This window comes from Saccopteryx leptura, chromosome 4 (genome assembly GCF_036850995.1).
Source record: "Saccopteryx leptura isolate mSacLep1 chromosome 4, mSacLep1_pri_phased_curated, whole genome shotgun sequence".
NCBI lineage: Eukaryota > Metazoa > Chordata > Mammalia > Chiroptera > Emballonuridae > Saccopteryx > Saccopteryx leptura.
The window spans coordinates 205835175-205858749 of NC_089506.1; the positions used below are offsets into that span (position 1 = coordinate 205835175).

The 23575-nt window shown below is 40.0% G+C and overlaps 1 protein-coding gene and 1 pseudogene across 1 annotated transcript in view; both read right to left on the reverse strand.

Moving 5' to 3' along the window:
- The window catches only part of ATF7IP2 (activating transcription factor 7 interacting protein 2), a 79762-nt gene extending 61058 nt beyond the window's left edge, over positions 1–18704 (reverse strand). Inside the window, exon 1 of the mRNA XM_066379975.1 lies at positions 18643–18704. The gene's annotated coding sequence lies outside the window, so the exon portion shown is untranslated. The remainder of the gene's footprint in view (positions 1–18642) is intronic.
- LOC136404330 (vesicle-associated membrane protein 7 pseudogene) lies at positions 15930–16698 on the reverse strand (annotated as a pseudogene).
- Positions 18705–23575: the final 4871 nt, after the last annotated feature.

Consider the following 23575-nt stretch of genomic DNA (forward strand, 5'->3'; position numbering starts at 1 on the left):
GGAACTTTTTGTGGCTTTGGAAAAGGGCCATTTTCCCCCCATCTTGAGTGCACAGTGGCTTGGACCTTTTTACAAATCTGCCCCCAGCTCAAGGCTGGAGCAAGATCTCTCCTACACGCACCTAGGCCCAATAGATGCAACCACACAAGGTTAACAGTGTCATTATTCCAGACAGGTAGCCCTAGGCCAATAACACACAATGTCTGACTTTGCCCTGTACCTGAACCCACCCAAGTGGACCCAGAACCAACACTACCAGTAGAGGGCTTTAGACTAAACCAGTGAACAACTAGTCATACAAGTGGCACACTCAAAAGGGGATGGTGGCAGGTACCAGACCCAGTTGGGAACAATTCTGCCATGGGTGGCAGCCCCTGCACAGCATCTTGAATAGTGATTGAGCTTTACCCTTAGAGTCAACCAGCCTGAAGGGTTAACTCCACCCATGAAAGGGTCAATAGAATTCAAGGTTCAACTATGAAAGGAGGGCGCACATAAACCACAAGAAACATTCTTGGAGCATGGAGCTCAGATGATGTGGAAGATTGTGCCATTACTGAGTTAAGATAACTTCAAAATAAAGACATCATAACAAGTCTGGGAGTCATAGTAGCTCTACCTAATAGAGACAAAATGGGGAGACAAAGAACTTTGTCTTAAATGAAAGAACAAAAGAAATTCCCAGAAAAAGAATGAAATAAAATGGAAGCAACCAAGATAGCAAATGCAGAGTTCAAAACAATGGTTATAAGGATGCTCAAATACTTTAGGAAGGAATGGAACATAGTAACAAAAACATACAAATAGAAGGGATGAGTAAAAATTGCAGTGATTTTAGAATGTGTTCAAACCTAAGTGACAATCAGCTTAAGATAGACTGCTATAAACAATTTGGTATATATGAACTATTATACATGGTAACCAAAACCAAAAATCTACAAAAGATATATAAGAAATAAAGAGAGGAATTAAAATACAACACTATTAAAATCACCAACATATAAGAGAGCAAGAGAATAACAAACTGAGAACTACAAACATCAGAAAGCAATTACTAAAATGGCAATAACTATAGACCTATAAATAATTACTTTAAATGTAAATGGATTAAATGTCTCAATCAAAATCACAGGGTGTCTGAAAGGATAAATAAGCAAGACCTGTACATTTACTGCCTATGAGAGACACAGACACATAGGCTGAAAGTAAAGGGATGAAAAATGATATTTCATGCAACTAGAACAACAAAAAATGCTGGTGTAGCAATACTTATATCAGATAAGATAGATTCTGAAATAAGGGCTGAAAGAAGAGACAAAGAGGGGCATTTCATAACAACAAAAGGAAATAACTCTAGAAAACATCTATGCATCCAATGTGTAGAAGGTACTAAATATATAAAGCAAATATTAATGGATATAAAAAGAGAGATTGACAGTAGTATAGTCATAGTGGGGGACTTGAATATCTCATTGACATCAATGGATAGATCATCCAGACAGAAAACCAACAAAAAACCAATAGCTTTAAATGATACATTAGACCAGATAAGACTTAATTGATATTATTAGGACCATTCACCCCAAACTTTTGTGTGCACATTCTTTCCAAGTGCACACAAAAGTTTTTACAGGATACACCACATGTGAGGCCACAAAACAAGCCTCAACAAATTTATGAAGATTAGAGTCATATCAAGCATCCTCTCTGACCACAATGTTATGAAACTAAATATCAATTACACAAACTGAAAAACACACAAACACATGGAGGCTAAATAACATAATACTAAGCAATAAATGGGTTAATAACAAGATCAAGAAAGAAATCAAAAGATACCTTGGCAAAAATGATAATGAAAACAACCCAAAATCTATGGGAAACAGCCAAAGTGGTTCCAAAAGGGAAATTCACAGCCATACAGGCCTACCTCAAGAAACAAACAAACAAAAAAGTCAAATAATACAATCTAACCTTGCCCTGGCCAGGTAGCTCAGTTGGTTCAAGTGTCATCTCGATATGCCAAGGTTGTGGGTTCAATACTCGATCAGGGCACATACAAGAGACAACCAATGAATGCATAAATAAGTGGAAGAAAAATAGTGTTTCTCTTTCCTCCCTTCCTGTTTGTCTCTCACTAAAATATATATCATTTGCTCAGGAACAGTTTCAGGATTCGAGATTTGAAAGTTGAGGTGAATATTTTAGAAAAAGAAATTACAACAAATTCAAATTTAAAAAATGTCATATACACATAAACATTGCAAAATTCAGAAAAATAGCATACTTTCATTAATTAAGGGCCTGATACAATACAGAATTCTATTTTTCCTGTAAAACTGCATATCTGATAGCCTCTTCATGAATATAATATTGAAATATTTGCCATAGAGACAATGAATAAACCAAGTCTTTCCTCTAGTATTGGTGATTTTTAAAATTTGATAATAAGGATATATATTGAACATCATTCACCTAAAGACATACTTCTTGTTGGTACTGCTACAATTTTGTGCTATTCAAACATAAAAATTATTTTAGTCTGAATGGAGAACTCAAAACAAAAAGAAAAAAATATGGTAAATTTCTAATTGAATATGCTGTTATTGAGTATACTTCTAACAATAGAAAAGTTCTAATGTCACTGGAAATCTATGAGAATGAATTCTTTACTTACAATTTTAAACATCAGATAATTGGATTTGCTCCTCCTAAACCTCGATCCTTGACTTCTTTACTGCTCACATATTTCAGGTGCCAGGCACTGTAGACTACTTTCCTATCACAATCAGACTGATAGGAAAAATTACTTGTGACTGTGAATCATCAATATAATATATCCTATTAAACCTGCACTAAGTATATCTCCAATCACAAAATGCATGAAGCCATCGTGCTGCCAGGTGTTAATAAAATAAGGAGAAATCAAGTTGAAGAGAGAAAACAGTCTTAAATGACAACAGTTAAAATATCTTACTTTTACAAATCTTACAGAAACATCTAACCATGTGAACACACTGGTATGGTTCTTCTCAGGGTCTTTGGAAAATACCCCAAAGTAATGAAAAGCCCTAAAACATTAGGGTAAATATGCCTCTACATTTGATGCATACAAAAGACACACAAAACCTATTAATCATAAAGTACAGTATGTTACTGAAAATACTGAATATCTTTGAACCACCATTCAACCAAATACTATCAGTAATTTCCATTTATGCATGTTTCCCCATTGCATGCCCCCTTCACTGTTCTCTCCCATCCTGGTTTATTTTAACATTTCAGTTTATACTTCTATTGCTGTTTCCAAATTATAATTATAAATGCCATGTTTAAGCAACTATACAGTTTTTAAGCAACTATACAGTTTTCTGATACTTGTTTTTTCAGTCATATTTACAGAATCATCTATTTCGCTGTGTAGAGCAATAATTCATATATTTTTATGGCATAATAATAATCCATTGGATCAATATAACAAAATTTGCCCAGTTACCTATAAAAGATATCTGGGTCATTCTCAGTTCCCTGTTTCTCTCTTTAAACATTTCCATTGACTTGGTGGGGGGAGGGGAGAGACAAAGAGATAGAAGCATCAACTTGTTTCACTTAGTTCCATTTAGTTGTGTACTCGCTGATTGCTTCTTGTATGTGATGTGCCCTGACCGAGAGTCGAACCTGCAACCTCTGGCACTCTGGGTTGACTACTAAGCCACCTGGCCAGGGTCCTCTTTTGTTTTTCTTCCTAACACCACTACTGTGAACAAGATGCATTTCTATATTTTTAAATTAAATTTATTGGGGTAAAACTGGTTAATAACACTTTTTGTATTTCAGGTATACGACCTATTAATATGATTTCTGTACAGTCTACTTTGTGCTCACCACCCAAGGCATAGTCTCCTTTGTATGGACCCCTCTTTTACCCTCTTCATCCCCCCACCCTATTACCTTCCTCTGTTAACCACCATTCTGTTGGCTTTATCCATGAGTTTTTGTTTGGTTTGTTCATTTTTTGCCTTTTGTTTTATATCACATATACAGTATAAGTGTTCTTTTCCATCTTATTTCACTTAGCATAATACTCTCAAGAGCCATCTATGTTGTTGCAAGTGGCAATATATATATTTTTTTGTGGCTAATATTTCATTGTGTGGTGGTGCAATATCCACTGCGCCACCACAAGTCAGGCTGTAAGTATTTCTTTTTCTTTTTTTGTAAGCATTTCTTGAGTGACTTTTTTGGGTAGCAATAAGGTATATATAAGTGTTAAAATTTTCAGGACAAATTATTTTCCAAAACAGTTGTACCAAAGTAACACAATAAAGTAACACAATAAAGTGAGTCACGTTCCTATGGATAACATGTAACAGTTACCACTATCCTACCTACATTCTCCTGAGCCCTTGGTATTGCTAAGAGTTAATTTCTACTGTTCTGGTTGGATATAGATGTTTATCTCAGTGTCATAATTTGCATTTCTTGAATTACTACCATCTTTTAATATTTATTGGCTATATATGTTTCCTTGCCTATAAAATTCCTGATTATGTTTTGCTTATCTTTATTATTGGGTGGTCTTCTTTCATTTAATATTTTTATATGACTTAATATATTGTATCTAACAGCCCTTAGTCAATCCTTTGTATATGAGTTACAGGCATCTTCTTTTGTTACATGGTTTGACTTTGCTCCTCCTAATTTTTTCTTTAAATTTCTTTTAATTTTATTTATTCATTTTAGAGAGGAGAAAGAGAGAGAGAGAGAGAGAGAGAGAGAGAGAGAGAGAGAGGAGAAGAGAGACAGGGGGGAGGAGCTGGAAGCATCAACTTCCATATGTGCCTTGACCAGACAATCCCAGGGTTTTGAACCGGCGACCTCAGCATTTCCACTCCTAATTTTTATTTACTTTTTTAAGTGAGAAGAGGGGAGATAGTTAGACTCCCACATGTGCCCCTACTGGGATCCACCCAGCAACCCCTGTCTGGGGCCATGTTCAAATCAACCTAGCTATTTTCAGTACCTGAGGCTGATGCACTTGGACCAACTTATCCTCAGCACCCAGACTGATGCTCAAACCAATCAAGCCCCTGGCTGTGGGAGGGGAAGAGGGAGAGAGGAAGGGTGAGAAAAAGGGTAAGAGGAAGGGTGAGAGGATGAGAAGGAGAAGGAGGATGAGAGGGAGGGAGAGAAAGAGGATGAGAGGGAGAGAGAGGGGGAGAGGGAGGAAGAGGGGGAGGGGGAGAGGGAGAGAAGCAGATGGTCGCTTCTTTTGAGTGACCTGACCGAGAATTGAACCCAGGACATCCATACGCCGGGTGAACGCTCTAACCATTGAGCAAAGCAGCCAGGGCTGCTCCTAATTTTAATATAAACAAATTTACATTTTTTTCTTTTATAGCTAAAGCCTAATCTTTCTTATTTGAGAAATTCTTCCCAATAGTAAAGACTACTAGTGGTAGGAAAACCTTCTTCTGGTCTAGCCTGTCTGAGAGCATGGAGCTGTACCACAGCAGTACAATGGTAAAAATATATAATACGAATGAAGATCTCAGACAGAATATATATATATGAAGTCCCTGAGGTACCAATATCCAACTTACGTATAATTCATACTAATGAATGGAGTGCAATAAGGGCTACTGGTAATCCATTGCAGTTGAACATCAGTGAAAATGGTATCATAATTACTTGACTCTTATGGCAAAGAACTAGCCAATGAAGACTTTATAAAACTAGAGCAGCAGACAGCATTTAGGGAAGAAAACAGGGACCTAGAAACTCCAGAACCAAAAATGTTTTCCACAGAATAGCTGATGCTTTTTGTCTCATTGAAGCAGGAATGGCAAAATTAGAGGAGCAAGATCCTGATACAGAGAGGTTTACCATGCAGTTACTGAAGGCCTAGGATGCTACAGGGCCATTTATGATGGGGAAAAAAAAGCTGTCAAAACCTCCCTGGATGCCTACTTCAAGAAACTGACTCCAGCAGAAGAATCCTCTCCAACAAGTCCTTCATCTTCTGTATCACCTATAATTTTTAAAGGTTGTACTTGAAAATATTTAAGTATTTATATGCACAGAAAGGTAAAAGCAAATATTAGAACATTTATTTAAGTAGCATTTAATAGGTAAAAGTACCTGTTTCAACTTACATACAAATTCAACTTAAGAACAAATCTATAGAACCTATCTCATTTGTAACCTGGGGACTGCCTATACATGCTTACCATGGAGATATTGAAGGTTTGGTTTCAGACAATCACAAGAAAGTCAGTAACACAATAAAGTGAGTCACGTGAACTTTTAGGTTTCCTAGCACATATAAAAGTTATGTTTACTTTACACTATAGTCTATTAAGTGTGTGATAGCATTGTATTTAAAGAAAAGTATGTTTAATTAACAAATATTATGTTGTGAAAAAATGCTAACATTTGAGCCTTCAGCGAGTTGCAATCCTTTTGCTGGTGGGGAAGTTTTCCCTTGATATTTATGGCTGCTGACTTATCAGGGTGGTGGTTCCTGAAGGGTGATGTGCCAGTGGCAATTTCTTAAAATAAGACAATAATTAAGTATGTTGTATTGATTGAGTCTTCCTTTCAACAATGATTTCTCTGTAGTAAATGATGCCGTTTCATAGCATTTTACCCATAGAACTTTTCAAAATTGAAGTCAATCTTCTCAAACCCTGCTGCTGCTATATCAACTGAATTTCTGTACAATTCTAAATCCTTTGTTGTCATTTCAACAATCTTCACAGTATACTCACCAGGAATAGATTCCATTTCAAGAAGCCATTTTCTTTGATAACCCATAAGAAACAACTCCTCATACATTAAAATTTTATGAGATTATAGTGAAGTGTGGAAAAGAAAGGCTCTTACCATGAATAATTTTTGGCAAAACTTACTTTCTCTAAAACAGAGACTTTTAGCAAAACTTACTTTTTCTGAAAAGACTCCCTATTCCTGGCCTTGAGGCTGGTTTCCCAGACTGTAGCCTTGGGCTAGCTTTGCAAAGTTGCAGGTGTTCTCAGAATGTTTCTCCCTGAATTAACCCTATAGATAAACACTGTAAGAAAGCTTGTTTCACTGCTTTGTTTTACTGCTCTGCTTCCTCTCCTCCCCATTCCTCAGTCAGTATGTAATTTCCCCTTTAAAAGCCAGCCCCAAACTGTGTTCCCTGCTGCACTGATTTGAACTACTTAGGTCTCCATGCAGTCCGCTCAGCCAGTTAATTAAAGACTCCTTAATTTCTTAATTTGGCTAATTGACTGTGTGTGTGGCAAGATGTTCGTTTCTCGCTGTTCTGATACAACAATAGCAATCCAGTCACATTATCAGGCTCCATTTCTAAACCTGGTTCTCTTGCTATACCCACTGCATCTACAGGTACTTCCTCAACTGAAGTCTTGAACCCTTCCAAGTTACCCATCAAGGTTGGAATCAACTCTTCTAAACTCCTTTTAATGTTTAGACTTCGATCTCTTCCCGTGAATTATAAATGTTCTTAATGGCACCTTAAATGGTGAATCCTTTTCAGAATGTTTTCAATTTACTTTGCCCAGTTCTATTAGAGGAATCATTATCTATGGCAGCTATTGCCTTTATGAAATATTATTTTTAGCATATGCTAAAAAGAGAGAGAAACAGATAGGGAGAGAGATGAGAAGCATCAACTTGTAGTTGTGGCACTTTATGTGTTCATTGATTGCTTTCTTCAGCTGAGCCTGTGACTCCTTGCTCAAGCCAGAGACTTTGGTGTCAGGTCTACGATCCCGGCAACCTGGCACTCAAGCCAGAGACCTTGGGGTTTCAAACCTGGGTCCTCAGTGTCCCAGGTTTACACTCTATCCACGGTGCAATGATCTGAAATATATTTCTTAAAAATAAGATCTGAAAGTCAAAATTACTGCTTAATATTTTAGCTAAAGAAAAGATGCTATATTAGCAGGCATGAAAATAATGGTAATCTCGTTGTACATGTCCATCAGAGCTCTTGGGTGACTGTACATTGTCAATAAGCAGTAATGCTTTGAAAGGAATCTTTCCTCCTGAGCAAGTCTCAACAGTGAGCTTAAAATATTCAGTAAACCATGCTGTAAGCAGATTATGTTGTCATCTAGGCTTTTTGTTCCACTTACAGAAAACAGGCAGAGTAGATTTAGCATAATTCCTAAGGGCCCTAGAATTTTCAAAATGGTAAATAAACACTGGCTTCAGTTTAGTCAGCAGCTGCATTAGCCCCTAACAATAGAGTAAGCCTGTCCTTAGAAGCCTTGAAATTGGGCATTGCCTTCTCTCTAGCTATGAAAGTCCCAGATGGCATCTTCTTCCATTATAAGACTGTTATATCTACTTTGAAAATCTGTTTAGTGTAGTGACATTTATTAATTATCATAGCTAGATATTCTGGATAACTTGCTGCAGCTTCAACATCAATACTTGCTGCTTTAGTTTGCACTTTTATGCTATGGAGATGACTTCTTTCCTTATAACAACCTCTGCTAGCTTCAAACTTTTCTTTGGCAGCCTTCTCATCTTTCTCAGCTTTCAGAGAATTAAAGAGAGTTAGAACCTTGCTCTGAATTACTCTTTAGCTTGACGGAATGTTGTGGATGGTTTGATTTTATATCCAGACCAACAAAGCTTTTTCCATTATCAGCAATAATGCTGTTCTGCTTTCTTATCATTCATGTGTTCACTGGAGTAACACTTTCACTTTCAATTTCCTTCAAGAAATTTTCCTTTATATTCACAACTTAGGTAACTGGGCACAAGGGACATAGCTTTCAACCTATCTCACTTATTTTTTGAGACAGAGGGACAGACAGAAAGGGAGATGAGAAGCATCAATATTTCATTGTGGCAACTTAGTTGTTTATTGATTGCTTTCTCATATGTGCCTTGATGGGGGAGGGGGGAGAAGTTATAGCTGAGCCAGTGACCCCTTGCTCAAGCCAGTGACCTTGGGTTCAAGCCAGTGACATTGGGTTCAAGCCAGAAACCTTGGGCTTCAAGTCAGCAACCTTTGGCTCAAGCCAGTGACTATGGGGTCATATCTATGATCCCATGTTCAAGCCAGCAACCCTGAGCTCAAGCTGGTGAGCCCATGCTCAAGCCAGTGACCTCAGGGTTTTGAACTTGAGTCCTCTGCATCCCAGGCTGATGCTCTATCCACTGCACCACCGCCTGGTCAGGCCAGCCTATCTTGGTTTTTGACATGCCTTCCAAGTTTAATTATTCTAGGTTTTGATTTAAAGTGAGAGTCATGCAACCTTTCCTTTCACATCAGCATTTTGAGGCCATTGTAGTGTTGTTAACTGGCCTAATTTAAATATTGTTGTGTCTCAGGAAATACGGACTGAAGAGAGGGAAAGCGACAGGAGAACTGCTGGTGAGTGGAGCAATGAGAACACACACTTATCAATTAAGTTTGCTATCATACATGGCTGTGGTTCATGGAGCCCACAAAACTAGTGTGTCCGTAATGTCATGGTGCACTTTTAACCAGTCATAGGAAAGCAACAAAAGATAGAAATGTGAAATCTGCACCAAAGAAAAGGAAAACCCTCTCAGTTTCTGTAGGATGATGTGGCAGCATGTGCGCATGCACAGATGATGACGTAACACCATGTATACAATGGAGCAACCCACAGCCATGCCAGTCAAGATGTGGACGGTACAGAGGAAAGTTCAGTGTGTTCTGTGGCTCGCTAAATTCGAATCCGTGACCAAAGTGCAACGTGAATATTGGCGCGTTTATAACAAAGCGCCACCACATAGGAATAACATTACTCGGTGGGATAAGCAGTTGGAAGGAAATCGGCAGTTTGGTGGAGAAACCCCGTTCTGGTAGGCCGTCAGTCAGTGACGAGTCTGTAGAGGCTATACGGGATAGCTACCTAAGGAGCCCTAAAAACTGTGCGTGAGTCCACATCGAACTTCACTGAATAGGTATGAAACTGGGAGAGTTTTCCTTTTATTTGGTGCAGATTTCACATTTCTATCGTCTTTTGTTGCTTTCCTGTGACCGGTCAAAAGTGCATCATGACTTTACAGACACACTGTATGTAAAGATATTCTAAAAGCATTCTTTAGCCAGCATTTCTTAATCACTGAGGGCAAGAGTGAAGCAATATTATTTGAGTATACCATAACAACAACAAAAAAATTCTTCCTCTCAGCATTACCCCTTTTAGTGCCTTTTCTCATGCAATTTAGAATTTTATGTCCCAGATTTTAGCTTACTTTTACATACCTTGCGTAGTTACATTCTGCTATAAAATCAAATACAGCTATTATGAATAATGCTGCTATAAACATTGACATATATGTTTTTGAGTGGACATATGTTTTTCTCTTTGGTACATGCCTAAGGGTAGAATTGCTGAGTCAATATGGTAACCCTATATTTAACCTTTTGAGTACCAGTCAGGGTGTTTTCTAAAAGGGTCTAAACCAATTTACATTCACCACAGGAATGTATAAAGAATCCAATTTCAGTACCTCTTTATCAACACTCATTATGTTTTTTAGCATAGCCATCTTGGTGTGAGTGATGTGGCACATCATTATTTTGGTTTGCATGTGTCTCATGGCTAATGATGTTGAGTACCTTTATACGAGGTTATTAGCTACCTGTGTATCTTCTTTGGAGAAATGTCTATACAAATCATTTATTTACTTTAAAATTGGGTTGTCTTTTCATAGTTTTGTAACAGTTTTTAGGTATTCTAGTTTAAGTCCCTTATCTGATTTGCACACTTTTGATCACATTTGGTGGGTGTCGTCAATTTGCTGATGGCACTATTTTGTGTATGGACATACAATTGTTCTAGCACCACCTGAAAAGGCCAACTTACCTCATTGATTGTTTTGGAAATCTTGTTAAAAATCAATTGATGCCTGACCTGTGGTGGCGCAGTGGATAAAGCGTCGACCTGGAAATGCTGAAGTCGCCAGTTCGAAACCCTGGGCTTGCCTGGTCAAGGCACATATGAGAGTTGATGCTTCCTGCTCCTCCCCCCTTCTTTCTCTCTGTCTTGCTCTCTGTCTCTCTCTCTCCCTCTCTCCTTTCTAAAATGAATAAAATAAAAATTAAAAAAAATCAATTGATTATAAATGTGAAGGTTTATTTCTGTATTTTCAATTTCACCCAACTGATATATAGATCTGTCTTTATACCAGTACCACATCTTGATTACTGTAACTCTCTGGTAAGTTTTCAATTCAGATGTGTGAGTTTCCCAGCTTTGTTCTTTTTGAAGACTATTTTGGCTATTCTGAATTTCTTGAATATCTACACAAATTTTAGGATCAGTTTAACAACTTCTTCAAAGAAGGTAGATAGGACTTGGAAAGGGATTGTGTTGAATCTGTAGGTCAATTTAGGGAGCATTGCTACCTTATTTAATTCAATCAAGTATTATGATCCATGAACATGAGATGTCCTTTCACTTATTTAGATCTTAAATTTCTTTCAATATTTTGTAGTTTTTAGAGTTTAAGTTTTGCCCTTCTTTTAGATGCTATTGTAAATGAAACTTTATTTCATTTTTAGATTATTCATTACAACTATGGGAAATACAGAATTTTGAATATTGATCTTATGTCCTGCAACACTGTTGACCGTGTTTTAAATCTTTTTTAAAGTTTTCTGTATATTCTTCAGGATTTTCTACATACAAAATAATATCATCTGTCAATAGTCTTCCTCCTTCCTTTCCAATCTCAATGCCTTTTATTTCATATGCTTGCATAATTGTCCTATTAAAAAAAAGAACTTAAGTGGCAAGAGTGCACCATCTTTGTCTTGTTCTTGGTTTAGGTGGAAAACCTTCAGTTTTTAACCACTATGTATGATTTTAAGCCATAAAATTTTTACAGATGCCCTTTATCAGTTTAAGAAATTTACAAAGTATACCTACTTTATTAAATGTTTTTTCAGGAAAGGAACATTGAATTTTAACAGAAAATGGTATTTCAGCATTGACTACTAATATGACCATATGGCTTTGTTCTCTAGTCTACTGTAATGTACTGTATCAGTACATTACAGTAATATAATTTTGGATATAAAACCAACCTTGCATTCCTGAGATAAATCCTACTTGGTCATAATGTATAATCTTTATGTTGCTCGATTGGATTTTCTTAATTTTTTTTCTTTTTTGAGAGAGGCAGGAGAGAGAGGGACAAGAACATTAAGCTTCTCCTATATGTGTCCTGACTGTAGAATTGACCTGGCCACCTCCACGATCTGGGGCAACAACTTAGCTATCTGGCCACCACTTAATTTTTACTGATTTTTAGAGAGACAGAGAGAGGAGCAAAAAGAGAGGGGGTAGGTAAGCATTTGTTGTTCCACTCAATTGTGCTTTTTTTTTTTTTGCCTCCCGTGTGTACCCTGCCTGAGGACCAAACCCACAACCTTGTTGTTTTGGAATGACGCTCTTAATGAGTTAATCGGAACAGGATTTGCTAATATTCCATTCATAATTTTTGTATCTATAACGAGGAGATATTATTTTGTAGTTTCCTTTTCTTGTGATGTCATTATTAACCTAATACTGGCCTCACAGAATGATTAGAGAAGTGTTCCTTCCAACTCTTCAATGTCTTGGAAGAATGTGTAAAGAATTTGTAAATTTAAAAGAATTTGTAAATTTAAAAGTTGTCACTTTTAAATGTAAGGTAGAATTCAACAATAAAGTCATCTGATATTGGGTTTTTCTTTGTGTTCTAATTCTATCTCTTTACTTGTAATGAGACAGTTTAAGTTTTCTATTTCTTCTTGTCTGCTTTGTTATCTCGGGTATTTGTAGGAATTTGTCTATTTGATCTACGGTGGTACCTTGAGATACAAGCACACCAACATACGAATTTTTTTAAGATACGAGCTGCGACTCGGTCTGTATTTTTGTTCGAGATCCGAGTGAAATTTCGAGATACGAGTCATGATTTGGGAAGTTGCTGCTAGTTGGCGCATCGGCACACGGGTCTAGTATCCGCAGTTTGATATACGAGTTGACTGACTTACGAGCTCATTTAGAGAACGAATTAAATTCGTATTTCAAGGTACCACTGTATTTAACTTATTCATACAAAAGTGCATTGTTCTATAAGTATTCTATAACAGCTTTTTTTTTGTATTTTTTTTTTTTTTGTATTTTTCCGAAGCTGGAAACGGGGAGAGACAGTCAGACAGACTCCCTCATGCGCCTGACCGAGATCCACCCCGCACACCCACCAGGGGGCGATGCTCTGCCCCTCCGGGGCGTCGCTCTGTTGTGGCCAGAGCCACTCTAGCACCTGGGGCAGAGACCAAGGAGCCACCCCCAGTGCCCGGGCCATCTTTGCTCCAATGGAGCCTCGCTGCGGGAGGGGAAGAGAGAGACAGAGAGGAAGGAGAGGGGGAGGGGTGGAGAAGCAGATGGACGCTTCTCCTGTGTGCCCTGGCTGGGAATCGAACCCAGGACCCCTTGCACACCAGGCCAACGCTCTACCACTGAGCCAACCGGCCAGGGCCTTTTTTTGTATTTTTTGAAGTTAGAAGCGGGGAGGGCATCAGACAGATTCCCGCATGCACCCAATCGGGATCCACCAGGCATTCCCACCAGTGGGCAATGCTCTGCCCATCTGGGGCATTGCTCTGTTGCGGCTGGAGCCATTCTAGTGCCTGAGGTGGAGGCCATGGAGCTGTCCTTAGCACCCAGCCAACTTTGCTCCAATGGAGCCTTGGCCGTGGGAAAAGAAGAGAGAGATAGAGAGAAAGGAGAGGGGGAAGGGTGGAGAAGCAGATGGGCGCTTTTCCTGTGTGCCCTGACCGGGAATTGAATCCAGGAATTCCACATGCCGGGCCAATGCTCTACCGCTAAGCCAACTGGCCAAGGCCCTATAGCAGTATTTTTTACCACCAGGCCATAGACCAGAGCTGGTCTGTGCAAGTTAACCACCCTGATGTATGAAGATTATAGACCCAATGATCTCAGTAGAATTCGATTATGCTCAGGGCAACTGTCACTTATCAGCCTGTATCATCAATGAAAATACTATTGAGGGTGTCTTAGATATCTCTGGAACTTTGTAGGCTCATTCAAACAACCTTTTGAACTATGCAGAGCTTTTACAAATCATGTGCAATCAACAAACAGCATCTGGACAAACTTACATAGTATTCAATGCTACCTAGAATGCTACATAGAAAATATTGAAATGTTTCCATTTTCCCAACCTTTTAATTGCTGCAGGCATCAGCCAGAAATTTATCGTTAACATAATAAGTCAACATTTAAGAGTATTAGTTCAAACTTTAACCATTATCATCATGAAAATGAGGATCCTCATAAAAGTAAATTCTGGATCAATAACCCATTCATGGAAGGTATCAATACCTGCTTCATTAATCATTGTGAAAAAGTGATAAATTTATCTTTTAATGTAACTTTGGTGTCCAAACATAAATGCAATCATTGTCACAATTTTGCATATTACTGGAAGAATATCCATCTCTTAGTTATAAAGCTATTAAATTTTTTTTTTTTTTATCTGAAGCTGGAAACGGGGAGAGACAGTCAGACAGACTCCCTCATGCGCCCGACCGGGATCCACCCGGCACGCCCACCAGGGGCGACACTCTGCCCACAGGGGGGCGTCGCTCTGCCGCGACCAGAGCCACTCTAGCGCCTGGGGCAGAGGCCAAGGAGCCATCCCCAGCGCCCGGGCCATCTTTGCTCCAATGAAGCCTTGGCTGCGGGAGGGGAAGAGAGAGACAGAGAGGAAGGAGGGGGGGTGGAGAAGCAAATGGGCGCTTCTCCTATGTGCCCTGGCCGGGAATCGAACCCGGGTCCCCGCACGCCAGGCCGACACTCTACCACTGAGCCAACCGGCCAGGGCCTTAAATTTTTAATTGTATTTTCTACTACCTACTTATGTGAGACTTTTTTGAACCTATCAGTAATAAAATTCAAACAGAGAAACCAAATTGATGTCAATGCAGCACTTCATCTCTCAGAAACAAAAGTGCAGCCTCGGCTATCAAGTATTCTTGCAAAGAAGCAATAGCAGATTTCACACTGGCTTTATTTGAATTAAATATTTCTTTTAACCAAAAAATGCATGACTGAAACAACAAATGCTTCCCTTTCCCCCTCCCCTCTGTCTCTAAAAATCAATAAAAATTAAGATTTGGCCAGATAGCTCAGTTGGTTAGAGCGCTGTCATGGAGGTTGCCGGTTTGATTCCCCCGCTAGGGCACATATAGGAGTAGCTCCATTTTCTTGTCTCTCTCCCTTGCTTCTCTCACTCTCTCAAAAACTACAAATATACATATATATATATATATATATATATATTGCTTTCTAGAAATTTCAGTTGTACTCCACAAGAAAAATATTTTTTACTGTTTGGTTAGAGAATTTTCATTTATTAGTGTTATAACAAAAAAAAGCACAAAATACTAATAATGGTTTTAATTTCTGTCTAACAGTCCCCAAAATAATTTTATTTTCACTGGTCCTCAAGAGTAAAAAGGTTGAAAACTACTGTTTTAACATTATACTTGTCTCTCACCATATCATGGTTCACTTTTCATGGTCTACCTGTATCGCAGATTTTTAAATTGTATATATCTAATTTTGTATTACGAATTTTTCACTATTTTGCAGGACTTTGCAGTAAATAGGTATTTTTATATATTTATTAATTATTTTTGCGGCAAAATAAGTGTGGGAAAGGTTAATAACTGTGAGAAATACTTGAATATTTTGTGTGTGTGCACATATAAAATTCATCTATAGTTGTAGTAGACAGTTCATAAGATTGGTGTTTTCCACCTTGGTGATAACTTTGTGCAATCGCAAACAAAAATGCTTCTCTAAGGAGATGATAGCAGTTAGCCAAAGAAAGAAATGAAAAGCCTATTAAGGTTACTGTTGCAATAAATGGTTCTTTCTGGTGTACTGGAATAAATTGGATAACAGGACAAAGATCAACCCGGAAGCACTGTATAAAATTAAAAACAGAATAAAGAAAGAAGAGTGAACAGACTGGCAGACACCATCTGTCAGTATTAAATGGACCTTTTGGCTCCTTTTCTCTCATATCCTTGGTTAACAATAACTTTTTCTTCTTTATTTCTTCACACAGTTGGCTGTGTAAATTCACCACAGAGCTGACACGATGATACAGATGAACACCAAATCCACAAGATTTTTTTAAATCAATAGTTTCAATCTTTCTCCTTGCTGAGCTGCCAGATTTGTTTCTGACCATGATTCCTTTCAGTTTGTCAACTTGGGCTTGAGTCTCCATCACTTTGGCTAGGCCCTTATTCTCAGTGATGCTTCAACTGTGCAGCCAAAACACTTGAGAGTTCACTATTCATGACATATATGAGTTCCATCTGTGCTCTTGAACCATGTGTAGTCTGGAATCACTTTTTATCTCATTCAGAAAATTAAAGGTTCGGGAAAGGTTCAAAATCATCATCAGTGATACAAAGGTATACAATCCTGTCTTGGCAGATGTAATGAAACAAATAATTACCATGTGACTATGTTAGTTTGTTAATTTTAGGAGATACCTTGGCCAGAATCTGCTCTGTCACCTCCAGGTAGTTTCCTCCACACCAAACATTTTTGGCAAGGATAGAGGTTCCCTGGCAACAACAGCAAAAAGAATGGCCAGGGCTTCCATCTGTCAACCCTCTGAGAGCGCGTGCGGGCTCCAGACCAAGGGGCACGCATGGGTCAGTGGAGGGTCACTGACTGCCCAATTCCAGAGAAGGCTGGGACTGGATACTGACAGCTTCCAGGACTGAGAGTATCTTATGTTTATATCCTAAGTGAGAGATGCCTTTAACATAGCTTTATTAAATGCTACTTAAATGAATACTCAATATAAAAATGAACCTCTGGAAAGCCACCCAAGGACTATTCTTTCTTTAATAAAGAGTACCAGAAAAGGCCTCAGCAACTTTTGCCACAGCCATCCCATAAGCTATTTCATATCAGATGTGCTATACAGTTATAGCCTCAATATACTAATGGTACCACATTTAGTAGATACAGGTAGAATATTTTCATACTAGAATTAAAGATATTAAGTAGTGGGGAAGTACAATGGAATTGAAGGCTGAGGTAAAGTACAAGGGTCACTTGTATTTCAGCTGGTGTATCTAAATACACCAGCTCTTAAGAGACTCAGAGCATTTCCAAACAGCCGCTGTTCAAGCATTTCTGTTGAGACAGAATTCTATCTTAGGATGTTGTCTGTACAAACCCGCAGATATCACTGAGAGTTAAGTAGATTTGATTGGGGTCAGATTCAACATTTGTAAAAACAATGAACTGAGGGGGCCCTGGCCTAGGGCTCCATGGCCTCCGTCCGCCTCAGGCGCTAGAATGGCTCTGGCCGCAATGGAGCAACGCCCCAGATGGGCAGAGCATCGCCCCCTGGTGGGCATGCCGGGTGGATCCTGGTCGGGTGCATGCGGGAGTCTGTCTGTCGCCCCCTTGCTTCTCACTTGCGGGGGTGGGGGAGGGATGAACTGAGGGATAAACCAAGGCAGCATAAATAACAAAAGCTTAATTCAGTATAATTAGTCCTTAATTCAGTGCTTCATTTTTGCATTTTCAATAGTTTTCCTGTGATATAAATGATCTATCTTGAATGTTCTTCCTCATTTGTTTTGGAAATAGTTATGCTGCAGGTCATTCACTGGCAACAAGTAAATAAATACATGACAAAATCATATAGAAAAGAGTATTAAATCCTCAACATAGTAACATGGAAAAATGAAAATCAGTTTTCCAAGTACGGCAAGACTGTCAAGAGACAAAATAACGGCACTTCCTGTATACTGGACATTTGCCTGAATTTGCCAAGATTGAGGAAAGTAGGTGGGGAAAGGGGCGATAATAATGAAGCAAGCGGTCTCTTTGATTTACCCCCCCCCCCACACACACACACTAATTTACAAATAGGAACTTGTGTGTTAGAGAAAGACCACCTTTGTACCCGGCCTTCACCGCTTCTTCACAGCACCCCTCTGCTGGGCAGCTCAGCAGGTGCGCTCTGCAGGGTCGCGCTCCAGAAGGCGTCAGCAACAGGCGGGCGGGCACGCTGCTCCGGTCCAGAGTTCATGCCTCAGGTTCTGGTGCCTCGTTCCTAGCAGGGCATCAGGGCTCCCTGTCCTGACACCAGGCTCTTCAGCTAACTCGGATTCAGACAACTCAAGGAACCCGGGTAGCCCGTTACAAAACCTGGGGCTGGGGTTCCGTTCCTCCGTTCGCGCGTAGCAGTCCCGGGCAGCCCGCACACAACTTGACTTACTCGGCTAGTGGGGACCCTGAGCTGTCCCTCCGCCGCCCCGGGCTCCCCCGCCGGGCGCTACACCTGCAGCCGGCTCGGCCCCGGGTGGAGCCGCATCCTGTCGCCCTCCTCGGGGGTCTTCCCGGCCAGCTCGGAGCCACAGCGCCGCCGCGGGCGCCTTTCGGCCAGCCCTGCCGCTAGCGCCCTCCGCTCGCGCTGCCCGCCGAGGAGTCCTTGGCCGGTCCTCGGAGCTGCTCGCCGCCCCCGCCAAACGGCCCACCCGGCCAAGCGCCGCTCCCCCAGAGCTCACCTCCAACTCCAACGTACCTGCTGCGGCTCCACGTCGCGCCGGCCGCCCGTTCTTCCCTTCACAAACGCTCCGGATCTCCTCGGAGCGCAGAGTAACGCTCCTCAGGGAGGTGGGCAGAGTTAAATCTCCCTGGGTCCACCCCCTATGGACTCCGGCCCAATGGCAGCACGAACGTGAGACATCCCAGCCAATCAAAGGCGATCAGGTACAGTGGGTGGGGCGAGAGCCGCTCCCGAGGTGGAAGTTGGCTGAGGGGCGGGAGAGTTCTGGTACCTGGGCGCTATTTCCCATCAGCCCTTTGGGCCTAACGTCCGTTGGCGCGACCAATTGCCATTGCTATCCCTGTGAGAGATTCCTGCGACGGTTTGGAAAGTTTCCCGAAAGTCATTACTAAAACTTGACTTACAAGAAAACTGCCAGCATGCCGCAGTTTACCAATTTGAATTGTTAAAGTATTGCATTTAAATAGCAATTATCTTGATAACAGAGGGGTTGTTGGTTTTTTTTGATAACCCCTAAAACTTCGCTACTCAAGCGAGTTGTGTTTTCTTGTTTCATCAGTTGCTCTAAGGACCTGCCACCCTAGGCCTATCGGATTTCATAAGACCTACCCTACTGGCAGGTTATCCTCCTCGGTGATTATCGTGCTCTGTATCAGTGGTTTTCAGTCTTTTACACTTGGGGACCAGTGAAAATAGAGTTATTTTGGAAACGACTAAGGCGGAAACCACCCTGAGCATAAGCAAATTTGACTAAGATCATTGGGTCTGTAATCTCCATACAACATCAGGGTGGTTAACTCTTTTGCAGACTGGCGCGTAATTTCTGGCAGTGGACCTGTGGTTGAAAAATACTGGTCTAAGCAATAATTGAGTACGCTATCTGTACTAAGTGCAGGAATTACAACCTTCAACTGGTTTGATCAAGTCCTCCTCATCAGGGAGGGTAGAGTTGATTACCTTGTAAGTACTGGCTTGGAGAAAAATGAGACAAGGCCAGGCAATCCTGAAGTCTAGGTCGTTAGCAGAATAATGTACTCTAACTCAGTGGGTTACCAAAATATAGTCCAGGGGGTCTTTAAGGGCAATCCTACTGTCATAATACAATCATAGGAAGATATCTGCCTTTTCCATTCTTGTAGTCTCAGGAGTGTTAAATAGAATTTTCCAGACTGAAACTCTTTAAGTGTCTTATATCAAACATGAAAATAATTGACAAAAACTTAAAACAATGCCAATTGTAGAATAATTTTTTTGTTTTGGAAAATAAATATATATTTTTAATTTATTGATTTGAGAGAGAGAGTGAGACAGAAATATCAATCTCTTCCTGTATGTCCCCTGACAGAGGATTGAACCAACAAACTTTGCATATCCCCTTGGCACTCTAACCAACCAAGCTATCAGGCCAGGGCAATAATAATCTTGACTATAATTAAAGGGTATACATAGGGTGGCTGAGAGGGAGAGGTGGTATGGGAGGCGACTCCATTAGATCTTTGAGCAACAGGGGTTCGAACTGCGTGGTTCCATGTATATGCAGATTTTTTTTCGGTTGATTGCAGTTTAGTTGACCCACACAGTTCAAATCCAAGTTGTTCAAAGGTAATCTCCCCCGTTAGGAATCCACATGTGCTGAGAGCTGATTTTAGTTATATGCAATTTTTTTTCTGCATAGGAGGTGGTTATCCCAACCCCTGAGTTGTTCAAGGGTCAACTGTAAATTGGAGCCAGATAAGGAATTTGAATTTGAATTAATTCAGACATGAGTAAGGAGGCTTTAGAAATCACATGTCTATTTAGGGCAGTGGTTCTCAAAGTGTGAGCCAGGGCGCACTGGTGCACCCTAAAAGATTTCCAGGTGCACCCTATGGTATTCCAGAGAAATATGTGCCTGTTGGGGACCAAAAAACCAACAGGGTTTTGGAGTTTAGATTTTGGAGGGATAGAGGTGTGGGGAATTGGCTGTAAGCTGACAGTCTGCCCAACCCCCCACCTCACTTGCCTGATTAGGTTGCAAAAGGCTTTAAGCTGTGGTGCTGGATTGTTTACACTACCCCCCATGTTTCCCAGAAAGACTGGAGGCAAGTTTCTTCTATCCTTTGTTTGGTGTAAAGTTAAGATCTGCTAATGGCCTCACTTTGCCCTATAAATAAAGCAAGATGCAGTTTTTGGGCACTTTGCTCATGCCAGCAGCAATTACAGAGCCCTGCCAACCCTGTATTTTCATAATTCCACACCGTTCCCACTGGGACCTGGAATTACTAGCTGCACTCGTTCGCGGCATGTGCCCAGATATAAAAATAAATATAGTTACTCTACTATACAATTTCATTATGGAAATACCGCTCTTTTTGTTGACATCATTATATTTATTATTAACACATTATATTATTTTTAGATAAATGCACTCATAAAATGGATAGATTTCTCAAAAAGAAGCATGATATTGAAGAATCTGATACTGGAAGTGAGCAAAAGTTAAGTGTAAATAAAATAGGACTTGAAGGCTGATGGGCAGAATTTAATTTATAGCATTTTCCATCACTTAACACTGAACAATATGATTGGATTAGAAACACATTCCTGGAAGCTTCAAGTGATTTTGGTTTAACATTAACAGAAGAAGTAGAACTGGCAGCTATATCCACTGATCGTGGATTGATGATTAAACATAAGGAATTGTCTCTTGAAGCCTTTTGGATTTCTATAAAAGAATATGTGGCAATATCTAAAAAAGCTTTGAACATTTTACTGCAATTTTCAACATCCTATTTATGTGCATTAGGATTTTCTACCCTCAACACACTTAAGAGTATAAAGAAAGGAATTCTTCAATGTATTGACAAGGAAATGAGAGTTTGCCTTTCAAATATATGCCCAAACATTGAAGAAATCGCTAGGACACATCAGGCTCATGTTTCTCATCAACACAAGAATGAAAAAACTTAACACATTTGCGCCAGGACCTGCCGAATTTACTAAATCTTACTAAGAATGTATCTATATATATAATATTTTTGTCGTTTTTTAAAATTTTTAACCCCTATTTTTTAAGAATTCTAAAAAAGCATAACTCAAAAAATGTAACATAAAAATGTTTTTAATGTCAGAATAAATTTAATTTTGTTGTATTTATTTTATTTAATTACCATAAAAGCATGCTTGGACTTTATTTTCTTTTCTTTAATATTTGACTTAATTATTATAACATATTTCTCAGAAATTTGTATATAGTGCACCTACAACTATTTGTAGGATTTTAAATGTGCCCTGACTTCAAAACGTTTGAGAACCACTGATTTAGGGTAATAGGATATATTGTGTGTTATTATTTATTTATTTTATTATTATTGAGAAGTGGGAAGGCAGAGAGACAGATTCCTGCATGTGCTCTGACAGAGATCTACCCAGCAAGTCACCTGCTTATCTGGGGCCCTGCTCCATTGTTCAACAACTGAACTATTTTAGCACCTGAGGGGAGGCCATGGAGCCATCCTCTGTGCCCAGGGCCAACTTGCTGGAGCCATTTGAGCCATGGCTGTGGAAGGAGAAAGAGAGAAAGAGATAGAAGAGAGGGGAGGAGTGGAGAAGTGGATAGTCACTTCTGTGTGCTTTGACTGGGAATGGAACCCAGGACTTTCACATGCTGGGCTGATGCTCTACTGCTGAGCCAACTGATCAGGATCTGGAGTGGTTTCTATTTTCATGATTGAAACCTAAGTGATAGACTTAGGTTTCATGTTTCAGTTTCCCCACCTGTAAAGTGAAATTACCAATAATGCATGACACATGTTACCGAACCTAGAATGAATGGATTGGCCTCTTGGTGAGCCAAGAATTTGATAGTACATCAAGGGTAGTTACCACCGTGAATTGATGGTTGTTGGTGTCAATTCAATGCCAACAGGAATCCCCAATATTGGGTTCAGTCAGGAAGGAAACTTTATTCAGTACAAACAGCTCAATAATGATACAGCACAGCTGTGGAATGGCTCAATATTGTTATAGTTCAATTATAAAGCAGCACAGCTGTGGAACGCCATGGCTGTGAGCAGCCCTGGGGCAAGGATCCTCTCAGGCTATGCAGGCTAACAACTCTGCTCTGCTGTGCCTGCTCTGCTCTGGCAAGATGCCTTCGGTTTTCTATCTACAGTCACAGAACCATAGCCTTCAGTGGAAAAGGGAAGTGCACTCTCCAAACCAGAGGAGAGCTGACATATATATATAGAAAAGTCCCCACCCCTGATACTTGATTGGTCTGTCCTCCTGCAAATGAGGACTCCAAACTGTCATAGTTTGATTGGTCCATAAAGCACTGTCCCGATTGGTCAGAGTAGAGTCACTCTGATAGGTTGGTGAAGATGGTGATGGGGGGGGGGATATAGTTGCACAGCTCCAATTGGATGGGAAAAACCTCAATCCTATTGGTTGAAATGCAATTCTAGGAACTCCTTTATAAGGGCTGGCTCAGATGGCAGGAACACAGTGCGGAAAGGCAATTCAGTACTGGAGGCAGGGAGCATAATGCAGGCCTTTCCCTGAAGCACAGCTTGGGTGAGAGGCCCTTATTTAGAAAGGGCTGCTAGGATCTGTTTTAATTTTTGTTTATTTTTATGTTTTAAAGTCAATTTATTGGGGTGGCACTGGTTAAAATAATTATACAGGTTTCAGGTGCCCAATTTTACAAAACATCTCTGTACACTGTATTGTGTATTCACCCTTTCAAGTCAAGTCTTCATTCATCATCATTTATCCCCTTACCCTCTTCTACCTCCCCTCTGGGTTCATGAGATTTTTCTTACTTTTTTGCTCATTCTCTTCATGCTCACCCAGCTCAGCTGTCAGCCTGATTCTCTGCGTATGAGTATATGTGGGGCAGCTGTATTAGGCTTGCTCGCTGGTTTACCAGCTGCAAGCACTTTGCCTGATTGGTGTGTGAGTGCATGGC